This window comes from Rhineura floridana, chromosome 1 (genome assembly GCF_030035675.1).
Source record: "Rhineura floridana isolate rRhiFlo1 chromosome 1, rRhiFlo1.hap2, whole genome shotgun sequence".
Lineage (NCBI taxonomy): Eukaryota > Metazoa > Chordata > Lepidosauria > Squamata > Rhineuridae > Rhineura > Rhineura floridana.
The window spans coordinates 190,186,706-190,200,497 of NC_084480.1; the positions used below are offsets into that span (position 1 = coordinate 190,186,706).

Sequence of the window (13,792 nt, forward strand, 5' to 3'; positions counted from 1 at the left end):
AAAAATAATACTAGGAAAGTTTAGTGCAGGCAGTTACAAATATTTGCTATGAAAGTGCAATATTCATAACATTTGTATGGTGAATAGCTTTACAATGTACATTATTTATACATTCATTGATGTATAATTGCTGCTGTCCTGACAAGTGTTTTGTTGCTTTTCTTTTTTTCTGAAGTGTTTGTTGAGGTTTTTGTAAGTTCTTCATTACTTGAAGTAGCCATATGTGATAAAGCTGCAATCCTAACCATTCAGAAGTGAGTTCCACTGAATTCAATGGGGCTTATTCCCAGGTAAGTGGGGTTTGGATTGTAGACTTAATCCACTTCCTACTGTGAATTTTAAAAATACACACACAATGGAATACATTGATGATTACTGTTCTTTTCACATAAAAACATGTGATCTCTTTTGTTACCTGTAAACTTTATCTGTTCTCCTCAGTTAATGTACTGCTCATTGTTGACCATCCATCCCCTAAATTTTTGTTTTAAAACCTTTATTTTAAAAGTATCCTTGCCCCACTCCCAGCAAATCCCAGTTAGATTTAAAAACCAGTGGAATACATCATTCATTTTTTAAAACATGGCAGGAATATAATGGCACAAAAAGGATTGAGAGCTACCAAACACAAAATCATGTTTACTACAAACATTTAAAACAAATTAGCTTAAGCATTATGTCTAAGCAGACATACACCATATTTTGTATAAAATATGCATTTATGAAATGAAATGTTGCAATACAAAGGACTGATATGTGGTCAAGTGAGTGAGAGAGCCTGTGATCCTATATGGTTGGGCTAGTTAGACAGGCTGAAATCCTGACCCCACTTACCTGGGAATAAGCTCCAGTGAATTCAGGGGACTTACATCTGAGTAGGCATGGTTAGAATTGCAGCTTTGTGATGGGCCAATGTCCACTTTGTTGTTGTTTTTGTTACTAAAGACTAACAGGGCTACCCTCTAGAAATTTCATTAACTTTGAAATGGATCATGCAAGGAAGGTAACTGATTTGTAAACATCTGTTGATGGTTGAGGTATGTTTATTGGGCACTATAATATACATAAAAAGATAAGTATATTTCTGCACCAGCAGACAATGAAATGGAAGAAACAGTTGTTTCCAATTGCAAAGGAATGGAAAATACCATGTAACTGAATGTAGGAACATATTGCGCCAGATTCATACATCCCAACTGGCAATAATGGAAATGTATCTATAGAAAAAGTTGGGATTCAATTCTTTCATTAATGTAGAGCCTTAGGTTAAAAAAGTATTAGAAATTTTGAAATTCAGATGCAAACCTGGAATAAAGACACTGTTAATGACCTGAAAAAAGTTTAAGGCTCATTCACATGACTGGAAAAATTCTGATGCAGTACACCCTTCAGGACACAACTAAGAGGAAGATGTAATATGTATATACGGCCAGGTCACTGCTGCATGAGGCCATCACCTTGCTGAAGCTAAGCAGGTCTGGGTCTGGTCAGTGCCTGGATGGGAGACCTCCTGGAAACCACATGTATACCGCCTGGGGTTCCATGGTGAAAGAAAGACGGGGTATAAATGTAACAAATAAATAATTAATAAATTGCTGCTAAATTGTTGTAGCTTTAACTTTTGTGGTTGGGCCAGGTGATATATCTTCCACATGATTGTGGTCACACACATGATTGAAGGCCACTCTGGCTGAATTGTATGAAGGCTGCCTTCTACAAGTTCACTGTCATGACTCAGAAAGGGGGAAATGGATACACTACAGACTTAAATGTGGGCTCCTTCTGGAAGGGTGGGATATAAATTTATTAAACAAATACATAATAATAAATATTAGGGGTTGCATCCAATTATGTCCTACTCAGAATAGACCCATTGAAATGAATAGAGCTAAGTTAGTCATGTCCATTAATTTTAATGTGTTTAGTCTGAGTGGAATTAATATTGGATACAACCCTGATTCTTTATTCTAAGGCAACTCTGGGAAGTATATGTTGTTGGGGCTAGAGATATCTAAGAAAGAATTCTAAGCAGCCTCATGAAACTAAAATTCCCGGATTGGAGAAAACTATGACAGTTAAATTGGTTTATGGTGGATCACTTAGTAATGTAGATATATCCTCAGTTTAGTATGTCTGTGGACAAATACTGGCTCCTTGGCTTGGAGCCCAAGTGTTTGTTTTCACCAGGAGTAACCAACTAACATGGTGCCCTTCAGATGTTGCGGGCGACAATTCCCTTCAGCCTAGGCAGGATGGCTAATGGTCAGGGGTGATTGGAGTTGCAGTCCACAACATCTGGAGGTCACCACATTGGCTACCCTTTGTCTGTACAGTTTGGGAATGCAGAAGGATTAGACATGCCCATTTGTTGTGTCTAATCCCAACAAACCTAAATGTGAGGGGATTCAGTCAAGGGAGAATCATTTATTAAAGACTACAAATAAGATCATGTCTGATCATGAATTTGAACCTGTGGCTCACATAGCCACTTTGAAATGGCCCAAGCTTTGTAACTACAGGTTCATTTGCACAAACAACTGTTCACATCAGAGTCTATTATGTAAGTTCTGTAACATTGGATGGGTGTTCTCATTGAAGTCTTGATTGCAAAGTCTTTGAGTAGGGTGTGCTGGGGATGAAGAAATCTCTACTAAGTGAACCTACTGCTTATCTGATGTTGCACTGCTCACACAAATAATAATGATAGATTAAGAATAAATTTATTTTTGTTGTTCGCCTCTTACATGGAATGAGGGTCCTGAGGCATTTTACAAAGATTTAAAAATACAAAGTTTACATAAAACCATATAGAAATGTAAAAATACAAAAACATACGAAGAACCATACATAAACAAATCCTTAAAATCCTTAGAAAGGATTCAAAAAGGTAAAAATTTAACCACATGCTTGGATAAAAAATGAGTCTTCAGCAGCTGTCTAAAAATGGGAAGAGACCATTCTGGTGTGCAATTATTGGTGCAAATGAAACAATGCATTTGAGCTGGATCTACAGTTGTTCTGGAGATGGAGAACTATGGGAATTTCATATTGTTCATGACCAGTTGCAGACTGATTTACAGGGCAATCCTATACTTCTGTTCTCAGAAGGAAGCCCCTTTGGGTTCAGTTAGACTTACTGCCAGGTTTGTGCAGGATTGAAGCCTTAGCATCTCCTTGCTATAGCACATTCCTAGTGTACACTTCTAATGCACACAGAAAGAAGACAGATAGTTTTGTAGCTCCTTCCCAAGAAAATGCAGTTGCGTCAGTCATATTTCGTGTAGCATGATTCTTAATGTTCTGCAGATGGCACTGAATATAGAAACATAATAATCATCCTTGTATGTCAAAACAGCAAGAGGTAGGTCCTATCTAGCCCAATAACAAGAATAATGAGATTTATAAGAAATCAAATGTTGTGCATAATTCAACTGAGGCAGAGAGAGAAAATGCCATTAAAAATGAATGACTTTAATTAAGAGGGTAAATGAGTTTACTTATTTTGGATATATTTTTTAACTCCTAGACATTAATTAGGATGTGATTATTTGCATTGTGATGGCAACTTGTTTTTTATCATAGGATTTTTGCAACTGGAATGTGTTCTTTGTCTTGTACCCTGGGTACCCACAGATGTTTGTTCCTTTTAATCTATCTACATCTACCTGTCTTTCATTTAACAGATTATATATATTATACAGCCACGAGAATGGCTGTATACTATAGCCAGTGGGGATTTTTCATATTCCGCAATGTTAAATTGAAAATACCCCCATGCCATTCTGAGGCTTTCTATAAGCTCATTTCAAAACAAAACCTTACCAAACTTATAGTCCTGAACTCAGAAACGCTTGCTTGACAACGCTGCCAATTTTCATGGTGATACACAAAACAGTCAGAGAGAATAGACAGTTCAAAGTGTAAAAAGAGAGAAAAAACGCTCAGAGCCCTTTTGGACTTTTTTCTCTGAGAGCTCTCATAATCTGTTGAAATTCATTAAAAATCAGCCATGTTCACAGAGTACCTGTAATCCTAATACTGACCTTGCCCCATACTCTGACCTTCATCTTCTGCAGTTTAAAAGTTGAAAAAATGACCGGCTGATTTTTAATTAATTTAATAAATTTTGGCTGGGGCCCTATGATAATGCGGAGCATGCTCAGTAAGGACCAACTGTCAGAATTCTAAAAGTCAGTGTTGGACTACGACCTGCGACAGCAGGGTTCGAATCCCTACACAGCCATGAAGCTGACTGAGTGACCTTGGGCCGGTCACTGCCTCTCAGCCTCAGAGGAAGGCAATGGTGAAACCACCTCTGAATACCTTTTACCATGAAAACCCTATTCAAAGGGTTGCCATAGGTGGGGATTGACTTAAAGGCAGTCCATTTCCATTTTCAAACAAGATTGCAAAGAAATAAATCCCATTGAACTCAAAAAGTATGCAAATGATCAAACCCACCCTCCTGTCTCCTCCCTCCTATCCTGTCACTCTTGCCCCTTCCCTCCCCCTTCCTTTGCCCCTCCCTCCCATCCCCATCCCCTTCCAATCCCCTCCTTCCCCTTCCCCCTCTTCCCCCTCCCCTTCCTCCTCCCCATGGTCAGTTTTACCTATCTTAAGCATGATTGCAGGGAAGTAAATACCATTGAACTCTATAAGCATGGAAATGATCAAACCTGCCCTGCCCTCCCCCTTCCTTTTCCCCCTCCAATACATTCCTTCCCCTTCCCCCTCCCCCTCCTCCCCCATGGTCAGTTTTTCCTATCCTAAACAAGATTGCATAGGAGTAAATCCCATTGAACTCAATAAGCATGCAAATGATCAATCCATTCTCAGCAAACTTGCACAGGATCCCATTTCTTACCTGCCGGATTAAAAAGCAGGGAAATTCACGAATAGGCAAAAAACCTTGCGGTTTAAGAATGTACCTATAGCCCACAGCTATTTCTATCAAACTTTAAAAAGCAGGGAAATTGGGCAGCTATAGTGAATGCACCAGGGGAGCAGGAGACCTGAACTCCTCTGTGAGATATTGGACTGCCCTACAAATTTGAAAAAATGCAAACACCATTTCGGTTGGTCTTTCACAGTCCAATCCACTTCCTGTGTAGCTTGGAAGAATTTGGTAACGTGCCTCTGAGCATATGGGCTATAGGTACATTCTTAAACCGCAAGTTTTTTTTGCCTATGAGTGAATCTATATCTATATGTGGGTGAGATCCATGGGATTGTATCCAACAAAGTCATTCCATTAGTAACAGGTCTTCCCCCTCCCTCTCCTCTCCCCACACACTCCCCAAATCTGTTCAGGGGCTTTCCCCAACTCTCTGAAGCAGATTTGGAGGGGGCACAGAGGGTGTGCAGGTAGAAGAAGAGGAAGTTCCATTGTGCAAGCGGGCATCTTTGCACTAACCATGCCATCAAAACTTTTGCTTTAACATTAAGTACTATATTATAAGAAAATTGTAATAAAAAGATCAAAATTCCACTGTGACCAATCCATGGATGAGAAAATAAAATTGAGGGCGATGCTTGTCTGGAATTCACTTCTTATTTTTCAACATATGTCATTTAGTATTGGCTAAACTGAGTAAATAATGGTACATTATTGTTGAGAGGTGGCCTTAGACGTTTTTGTATGTAAAGCAAAACCCAAAAAATAAAAAAAATCACAGTTCATCATCCTAGCCCCCACTTTTGGTCTGAGCTTAATTAAAAAATAAATAAATGGAGAGATGGAGGTTGAAGCTAGGAAAATGGTGCCTCCTTTGGATTCAGTTGCTTGAAGCAACAGCTTCATTCTGCTTTGTGGCAGCCTGCTGGCTGTTGTTTCATTCCTCTTTCCCCAAATAGGGTTAGGTTAGCATATTGCAGCTGTTGTTGGAGTTCCAGAGTGATAATTGTATAGGCAGCTTGCCGCAGTGTCTCTCAGGTAATGCTGAACTGGAACTGCTGTCTTGGCGCATAGAACACATATCCTTTATGACGTAAAGTGATGAGAGGAATAAACCCCTTCCTCATTCTTTCTCACCCAAGAGTAAATTATGGAACAGGAGGCCACGGTCACTATGAGAGGCAATATACATTCGACAGTAAATGCTGCATGTGCATTTTTGTTATTTTCAAAAGTAGATGCCTTATCTTTTAATATCGGATTATGTTATCAGCATGTTAAATCTAAGGTATATAGCCAAATTTGTTTCTGTTGGAAGAATCACAATTTTAGCAATATTACGGCTGCACTCTCTGATATGTCATTTATTTGGAACAAATAGAGGACGATATGCCAGTTGCCATGGCAACAAGTTCTTGCTGGAGCCACAAAAGAGCTCTCGGCACATTTTGAAATTACTTCCTTTCCATTAATGCCTCGGCAGCAAGAAAGGTGATGTTTGCCGCAATTAAATACAAATGAATATGTTTAATTTTTTAAAAAATGGAGTTGTGTTTTTCCCGAGCTGTTTGTGATGTGCAGGGAAACTAGAACAGACTGAAGCAACAGCAGAAACAAACCATTGAGTTCAGATCTAACAGCCTGGATGATTCTAAGCCAAGAAAGAAGGAAAAGAGGTTGCATCCCATTTTCTTGAGTGTGTACTTAGGCAAGAGGTATAATTTATGAACAATTTATTACAGACCAACTCTTCTTCATCTCAGTGAATAGTACACGATAAACAGGATTCAGACAAGCATGAGGAAATCAGATGTTTGCTTTGGATGGGGAGAGAGATCGATCAGATGGCTAACAGCTACCTAGGCGTTGGTTACGCTGAGTCAGATAGCATTTAAATATGCATCCTGCATGGATGGAGAGGAGAGGAACACTGCCTCAAATGAGAGAAGAAACACATTCCTTACTATATTTCAAGGGATTAGGGTTATTACTTTCCTTCACTGTTCCTGTTTCATAACAGGAGAGAGAAAAACACACACACTTAGTAGGTGAGATTTTAGTTGGTGTGGAGAACTGGCTCATGCATTAGGCCTTGACCATTACCATTACTACTACTATTTTACCAGCTCTGGACTTTAACAGAAGGGTGAGCTGCTGACATTGTCAGGTGATGATACTAACTTCCATGCCATGACAAGCTTCACCAGCTGATTTCTTCAGATAAAGCTGCAGTTAAAGGCACAGGAACAGGCCAAGTCATTTAACTGCCCTATTACACCTGACACTCACTGAATGAAAAGCAGCTGAGGCCTGCTTGTTCAGAACTCTGTAGGCTCCCTCCCTGCAGGCAAAGATGTCTGGAGGGAATTAAAGTGCTAGCTGTCAGTGGAGTTTCCTTGCTTCTGCCCATTTCGACTGCTAGGGAAGATTAATCACAAAGCAGTGGTGGTAGGTGCTAATTGGGACTGGTCGGGTGGAAAGCAGGGAGTTCTACAATAGGTGGAACCAGAGCCAATGACAAGTGGAGGCAACTCATTCTAGTTCTGTCCCCATATTTCTCCCTGGAGTCCTACAGGGACCGAGTGAGAGGAGACTCAGAGTGCCGCCCCCTAGACTGGTTGTAAGTAGGAATGCAGGCAGGTGATGGCTATCTAAGGGCATACTAATGTTGGTGAGGCAGTGCCCCATTTACCCTAATGGACCAACCTCCTCTGTCACAGGAAAGAGAGAACAACAAAAGAAGAAAAACAACAACTGCCAATAGATTAGGGATGGGTGAGAAATTTGATTCAGCTTTCATTTAATATCACTCCTCTAAATTTCTTAACTGTATTTTTATCTATTTTAAATTTTTGGTGTGTTTTTGTTGTGTGTGATTTTATTGTGAGCCACCCCGAGTGCCGAATTTTAGGGTAGAAGGGTGGGATAGAAATATTTCAAATAAATAAATAAATAAATTTAAAGCTGAATTTATCAAATCTGTACTTTCTGAAAAAACATGAGAACTGAAACACAGCCAACCTTCAAAATGTGCACATACCCAAATTTTGTGATTTAGTTCTCCAACTAAGCAATGTTTGCTAAAATGCCTATATTAGGGGAAAGAGTGCATAAAAATAAATATGTTGGTGAAAATAACATACAAAAATGCATTACAGTAGGATAAATTGCCTGCAAAAATGTGTGCATTAGTCAAAACTGTATGTTAACATGAAACTTGTATTTAGTAGTAGAAATTCTCACTAAAATGCTGGAGAACTTTCATTGAGGTTTTTTTAAAAAAAATAAAAAATTGTTGCAAAGTTAAGATTGGAAAAATGAGAAACGGAGAGAACTGAAATTGACAGATCCTTCCATCCCTCCAGTAGACAATCCTTCCATCTGAATGCAAAGGGATAGAGGAGGAGCAAGTACTTTAAGTTCTTCCAGTTCTCTTTGCCCAAGTTTACCTCAGATTCCAACAGGCAGAGCTGGGCTGCTTTTTATGTGCTTGATGTAGCATGTAGCCTGGCTCTGATGGTGTGGAAAGTTTTACTTGCTAAATATGCTACCAATGTCAATTGGTTGCATTAAATGCTATGGATTATTGCAATTAGAATGTGCCTAGAAGAGCCTTGGGCTCACACAACCTCTCTCCTCCAGCATGGCCACAAAGAGGAGATCTGAAGCTTTTGCCTCAGTTGTTGAATATCTTGAATTACTGGTATTTCTCCCTCCAATTTTCACACCATCTTGGTCCAAACCTGCTTTCCATATGATATGTTCTGCATATAGATACAAATAGGGTGATAAAGTACATCCCTGTCTTGCCCCCTTTCTGATTGGGAAGCAATCGGTTTCTCCATATTTTGTCCCTACAGTAGCCTCTTGTCCAGAGTATAGGTTGCTCATCAGGACAATCGGATGCTGTGGCACCCCATTTCTTTTAAAGCATCCCATAGTTTTTCATGATCTACACAATCAAAGGCTTTGCTGTAATCTATAAAGCAAAGGTTGATTTACTTCTGAATTCCTTGGTCCGTTCCATTATCCAACATATGTTTGCGATATGATCTCTGGTACCTCTTCCTTTTCTAAATCCAGCTTGGACATCTGGCATTTCTTGCTCCAAATATGGTAACAGCCTTTGTTGTAGAATCTTGAGCATTACTTTACTTGCATAGGATATTAAGGCAATAGTTTGATAATTACTGCATTCCCTGGGATCCCCTTTCTTTGGATTTGGGATGTATATTGAACACTTCCAGTCTGTGGGCCATTGTTTAGTTTCCATATTGACAATTTTTGTCAAAATTTGGACAGATTCAGTCTCAGTAACTTGTAGCAACTCTATTGGTATACCATCTGTTTCTGGTGATTTGTTTCTTCTAAGTATTTTAAGAGCAGCTTTCACCTCACATTCTAAAATTTCTGGTTCTTCATCATACAGTTCCTCCATGAATGAATCTCTCATCCTGGCATCTCTTTTATATAATTCTTCAGTGTATTGCTTCCATCTTCCTTTTATTTTATCTCGGTCAGTCAGTGGTTTCCTCTGTTGATTATTCACAGTCCACAGAGTCAAGGGAGCTGATGTATGCAGTCTGGTCACACATGCCAGATCCAGACCCTCTGCAACAGGAGTGGGGAACTTTTTTCAAACTGAGGGCCAGATTCTCAACTGGGCAGCCTTCTGGGAGCCACACGCCAGAGATGGGCACAGCCAGGGGGCAAAGGAGGTGAAACAGTACACTGTAGGTGTAAAGTTGGCTAGTTTCTACATACATTTACACTCTCCTCCCTGTCCTCCAGCTAGGCAACCAAGAGTTCAAAGGCACATTCCAGCCAGGCAAAAACATGGAGGATAAGAAGTAGTGTAGGTGGGGGGGTATGGTTGAGGAGGGGGTGTAGCCTGGGGAGAGGTCCAAGGGCTCTGCAGAGACCTGGAGGGCTGCATTTGGCCCCTGTCCCCGCAGTTCCCTGCCCCTGCTCTACAATCACTCTGCTGCAGAGACAGCACTAAGCATGAGCTGAGGCCCAGCCCAGAGGGCTCACTGCGTGCCTGTCAGCATGTGCCAACTGATCTCTGAACCATCCTTAGGAGGATGAAGAAACAACTGACACATGCTGTGGATCAGAGGTCTGCTGGTGCTCCATCAAGGGAGGGGGGGATCGGGCTCCACTGAGTTGCTTCTTTCATATTGGGATGAGCCATTTTGGGTGCACACACCCAAAAATGTTTTTTGGGGAGGTTCAGAATGGGGGAGAGGTGTTTATCCTGGGCACAGTGGCACATTCTCACTTTTTCTTTAACATTTAAGAAACGGTGCTTGATGAACCAGCTCCTACCCCCCTTCTCCGACAGTGGCAGTGGCCAGAGCAGAGCTCCTGGCACCAAGTTTTCCTCCCAGAATGATTCTGGAATGAATGCAAGTGGTGTGGTGCTAATGACGTTCCAAAGGCATTATGGGACAAGACATAGGAGATGGAACTCTGTTTTGACTGCCACCCTGCAATAGCCAGTGATTTTTAAACTGTTAAGAAACAAAAAGCTGTTGGAAGCATACTTCTTAAATTATATTATTATTATTGTTGTTGTTGTTGTTGTTGTTGTTATTAATATTATTAATATTATTATTATTATTATCTGTATTTATACCCCGCCCTTTTTCCAAACTGGAACTCAAGGCGGCTTCCAGATAAAAGTAAGTACATATCATTAAGAACATATAAACATATAAAACATATAAAAATCAACATTAAAACAGAATTAAACTATTAAGATGGTAAAACCAAGTAGCCATACACTTAAAATACTGCAACCCAGTTTAAGAGCATACAAGTAAAACAATAACAATCAGCACCATCTATATGCTTCCCCATACTCCAGAGTAGTTTCACGTGCAGATAGCTGGGCACTTCACCTGCAACTTGAAAGCTCCTGTCTGACTTGCTGTCTCCTCTGCTCCTGCGGCCCTGGGGGAGATGTAGGGGTATGAGTATCAGGGACTCAAGTAGTTGATGCAGGAATCTCCAGGCCTGGGTCAGGAATATCTGGATTCGTTGATCACTGGCAGTGTGGATATGTGCTAGAGGGTCCTGCTCTCCTTGCTCCTCAGGACTGAGGTCTGAGCAGGGCTGAACCCTGACAGATGGAAAATAAGTACACTAAGTAAAATGATCATTGCCTTTCTGGTATAAGGGGATGGGACGGAACATGAATTCTGTAGTTGTGTAGGATCATCAAAGTTTGGGTTAATGATGTGGCTGAAGTTACTAAAGTCTTTGTGGCCTTTTCTAGGAATGTCTTCCCAAGGATCCCAATGATGAGGAAGATACACAAATATTCTGTGGGTTACGTTCTCTAATTTATCATTATGTATCAATTTTATTGAAAATAAAACTGTTGCTAACAAAGAAGAAAGTTTACAAACTTAGCTTTAATGAGCAACACAAAAAGGTCGCTGAAGCTGCAGTAAGCAGGGGGGAAACATTTATTGTATTTACTGTACCACATCAATACGTTTAATCATTTTAGGGTTCAGTTTACAAATATTTCAAGCAGATTCCCTCATTAAGTTATGTGGAAACCAGATAGTTTAGTGATCACAAAGTTGTTAAAGATTAACAGAGTACTACTTACTAACAAAATCAAAATCATGTTTTGTAAACCTAAGGAAATGCCCTTTTACACTTTAGCATTAATAAATTCACATCACATTAAAGCTTTACTGGAAATTGTCTTGACAGTTTGAAAACAATCCTCCCCTATTTAATTTGACAATGTACTGCTTCTGATACCACATGTACCTGCAATATTTAATGTCGCACTCTGGCAGCCATATAGAAACATTGTTCTCTGCAATATTAAAATAAAAAACTTGAAATTTCAGTAAAACTGGTGTATTTTTAATTTCTAAAGGACTTCTCTGTAAAATGAGGCCTTCAAGACAGCAGGCTAAATATTCTAAGCTGCTGTATTGAAGTCTCTGTTCTGTCTGAATCATTTCTTTATATCATGAAGTGAGTTGTGAAACTTTGCACCCTATCCAGATGGAACTTGATGCAGAAGATGCACCTCTTGACCAGGGTTTATTCTAAAGTAGAATTTAAAAATTCGCAGCAGAATCTGCTTAACCAGATAACATATTAAACACATTCCCCACTTTGCTACTCTTCATGTAAATACTAGTTAAGAATAAACAAAGTTATTCATTCACAATCCAGATACCCTTTAGTAGTGCACAGGAGAGTAACTGTACATTGACAAGGTACGTGGGGCTTCTCAAAACTGCATGTTAATGGCCAGTTGAACTGTCCATGGTGGTTTACTTGATGCTAACTAGAAGATAATCTATGTGCAACCAAGAAGCACAGCCAAAGGACTCTGAAAAGTGGCACCACAGTCCATGTCTTAAGTTCATCACATTCAACAAGGACAAAACTCCAGTGTGCGCTGCTTTAGTCAGTAAGGCTTCACCTATAGAAGTACATAGTACATGTGGGTAATTATAATTTGATGATTTAAATTTTTTTATTATTGGTTACAATTTACCTAACTCTATTAAGAGGGCAAGTTTACATCCACTTTTCAGAGGTCTATGCTCACCTGATGAATTATCCCGCCCCACCCTATTTGCATCTTATTCAGGCTTGTAGAAAATTTTACTTAGAAATGAAATATTTATACACCTCCCGAAATACCTTAACTGCAGCTTTCAGCAGAGCTTGATCTAGACCGAGACCTCTTCTTGGCTGGGGGAGGAGATGGAGAGGAATTCTGTGGGCCAGAGTGGTGGTTTTTCTCAGAGCCCTTCCTTTCAGGTGTACGGCTTTGAGAGCCCCTCTTTTCAGGTGTGTGGCTTCAAGAACGAGACTTGCTGGTCGACTTGGAAGATATTGCAGATCTAGACTTGCTGCGAGATCATGAGTAACTTCATGAACGGGACCTGCTTCTGCGCCTTTTGTGATCTTCAATTAGTTTAATTCTGCATCCATTCAACTCACTGCCATCCAACTTGTCCAGTGCACTCTTCATGTCACTAGATGATGCAAACTCCACCACATCTTCATTTAGATTGTTTCTGTGAGCATCTACAAAGGTAACTTCTCCAGCCCTTCTCATGAAGTCTTTCAAATCCTGCCAGCTAATGCGTGAAGAAAGATTTTCAACTATAAGCCTGTGTTCAGTACGAAGAGGCAGACCATACTGGCTAGATCCACCCCCATAGGATTGGTAATAATTGAACCTTTGCGGATATCTGCCTCTACCCCCTCTTCAGGCTCTGGCATGTTCAATTGTAACCCTTTCCTTACACAGTTCTTTACCATTCAGTTCATAAACAGCATCATCTGCATCCCTGTGATCCTCGAATTCCACAAAACCAAAGCCATTTTTCAGATTGATTTCACGTATACGGCCATATCCCTTGAAAAATTTCTCCACATCTCGCTCCTGAGCATGTGGACTTAGACATCCACAAAGACCCGACAGCCACTCATTTTAGTTATGTGGCAACGTTAGGGCTTAACTAAACTTGTTTACCCCCACACACAGCTGTGACACTCACGGATGAAGAAGATGCACAAATATTCTGTGGATCATATTCTGCTCTCTAATTTATCACCCAGAGCACACCACTGAATTTATTGTCTACTGCCTGAGTCTTGCAGTATAATGCATTTATTTCAATCCCTCAGAAGCAACACACACTAAGAAAGTGGCATTATTTGAACCTGTGATACCCACCCAGGGAGGTGAAGAAACAGATTGTCAAGGCCATTTGAGAAGCCAACAGTTGGCTGTTGCCACCCTCTGTGTGTTAATTTCATAATGCCACCATTGGTGTGACACGGTTACAAATACAGTGCCTGTGTTCCTGTATTTGGATTCTCTTCAGATCAGTTTCCTCAGTCTGA

At 40.2% G+C, this 13,792-nt stretch overlaps 1 pseudogene; it reads right to left on the minus strand.

Annotated features, from left to right (window-relative positions):
* Positions 1-10,770: 10,770 nt before the first annotated feature.
* Positions 10,771-13,375, minus strand: LOC133377145 (serine/arginine-rich splicing factor 5-like; annotated as a pseudogene).
* Positions 13,376-13,792: the final 417 nt, after the last annotated feature.